This window comes from Eretmochelys imbricata, chromosome 6 (assembly GCF_965152235.1).
Source record: "Eretmochelys imbricata isolate rEreImb1 chromosome 6, rEreImb1.hap1, whole genome shotgun sequence".
In the NCBI taxonomy this organism is placed as follows: Eukaryota; Metazoa; Chordata; order Testudines; family Cheloniidae; genus Eretmochelys; species Eretmochelys imbricata.
Genome location: NC_135577.1, coordinates 79,792,607 through 79,794,968, shown reverse-complemented (window position 1 = coordinate 79,794,968; position 2,362 = coordinate 79,792,607).

Here is a 2,362-nt window from a genome sequence, read left to right as displayed (position 1 = left end):
AGTTTTTAAAATGTTTAAGAAGCTTCATTTAAAATTAAATTAAAATGCAGAGCCCCCCGCACCGGTGGCCAGGAGCCGGGCAGTGTGAGTGCCACTGAAAATCAGCTCCCGTGCCGCCTTCGGCATGCGTGCCATAGGTTGTCTACCCCGAAGTAGACCTATAATGTGAAGCAAATAAATAAATAATTGGTACCTTATACAATCAAAAAAAAGAAAAGAAAAAAAAAGGATCGTAAGAATCCAGGGAGGATTGGCCTGTTCAGTATCTCTGAATGCTGCAGCATCAAGGCATTGATGTTAGGCAGAGCTAAGCGAGATGCAGCTATGCTTTTGCAGACATTGTGTGGTTCCTCTGCCCAGGTTTCCCTCACAACATCTACTAAGGTTCCCCAGTCCATAGGCATCTCCTAAGAAGGACTGCCAGGGAATACACTCATCCCCATCCTCAACCCTATCTCTCCCTGCCACAGGGCCTCCAGAAAACAGAGGCAAGTCCCATGAGGGAAATTTCCTAGGAGTCACCATTCCCTGAAATATTCAGGGGCCAGCTAGAGATTGGGATATGGTTGGTTACAACTCTGTATTTCTAGTTAATTCTTTCCATCTAGTTTGTATTGCCAGCAGCAGTGGTGTCCAGCCTGTGAAGAAAAACATGTATTTGATTACAAATGAAAACATCTTCCCTGAGATGTACTGTGTGATTTTTTTTAACCTGAAGTATTTGAATCAGGTTGTTACTAAGGCATGGTGGTTCGGGACTTCGTCTCATCAACTACCTCCCACTTGCTTTTTCTCCAGCCCCAGGAACAGCTGAGGTGACAGCTGGGACCACTCCAATTAGCTTGCTGCAGCTGCTCAGCATCTCCCCCACTGGTCACCTGCTGAATCACAGTGGAGGGAGGAAAGTAGCTCTAGCAGCTCCATTACCCATTTTCTTGCTGTGCAATGAAAGCCCAGAGACAGCAGGTTCTCCCTGAGCTTAGGTAATCACATAGCAAAGGATCACTCTCCACCCCCACACAGCCATTTAGGGCAGCCCAGGAGGAGTGGGGGAAAGAGAAGTTGAGAACCAACAACCGTGTATAGTTTCCTCATTTTCTGCCCTGAAACAGATTAAAGCAGATTGGGAGGTGCTGTAATTTGCACCAGTTGGCAAGAAACTACAGGCCAATTGGAGACAGTCAGTCCAGTTGCTCTCTCTCTCTCCCACTCCCAACATATCTCCTTCCAGAGGCTTCAGGGAGGTAGGAATAGGATACTGTTATGCTGGCTTTACATCTACCAAGGACCCTTTCATGCCAGGAGAACATACAGAAGGGGACTCGTGGGTGGTTTCTACTCCCTATGCATCTCTGTGTATCAACTGGTCTTTTTACTTGTTTGAAATAAAATATTCAGCCCTCAAGATGAAAAGGTTGGAGATCCCAGGTTTATATGGAGGGCATTTCCACATCATTCTAAAATCTAAGAAATAATCGCTTTTGGATAGTGTTTCTTGCTGTCAGTCTTCATTTTCCCTATTTAATTGTCATCCTATTACTGTACCTATTTATATGCCCCCTTGTGCCATCCAAAAAATTCCTCACACTCCTTGGTGTTTACGCTCTTCAAATATGTGTACACTGTTTCCATGGCCCTTGCCTTTTGTTGTCACTTAGCCAAGTTATGCACATTTTGCTTTCTTAATCTTTGCTCAATGTTTCTACAACATTTTGAAAAATCTACAGCCTTATATAAGAACTAAGCATTAATAAGTCAGTCCCTGCAGCTCAACCCTCACCACATGCCCATTGCTCACATATAGTGTCTCTGGACTGCCTCCAGTTTAACTACATCATTTTGGTAGTGGGGCTGCCAAGAGCTAAATTCAGTACTACATTCCACCCGATACAGTCACCAGTTAATTTATCATTGCTCCCATTTAATATAAGCCACTTATTGCAACTTTGAGAGATAGAAAAGTCAAACATAGAGGTATAATAAGGGGATGGATTTATTGAGGATGATGGAGTGACTAAAACAAAAAATGCAGCATACTGTTTTTATTTATTTAACACATTGTTGGGGAGTATGATTGCAAAATCAATCTGACCTTTATTATAATGCCTCTAGGAAAGAAATATTGAGAAAACAGAAATTACAGGGCACCAAGTAAGCCAGGAATGATTTTTTTTTTACCACTGCTTACAGACTATTAAAGAAATAGATCTACAGTGAAAATAACGCAAAATAAAACAATGCAAAAGTTGGAAGGGAAAGAGAGAACTCAGTAAAAATACAGTTTACATTTACAGGGCGGCTGTAAATTACCATAGTTCCACTGATTTCATTAATTTACCACAGCTGAGGACTGCCCCAAAAT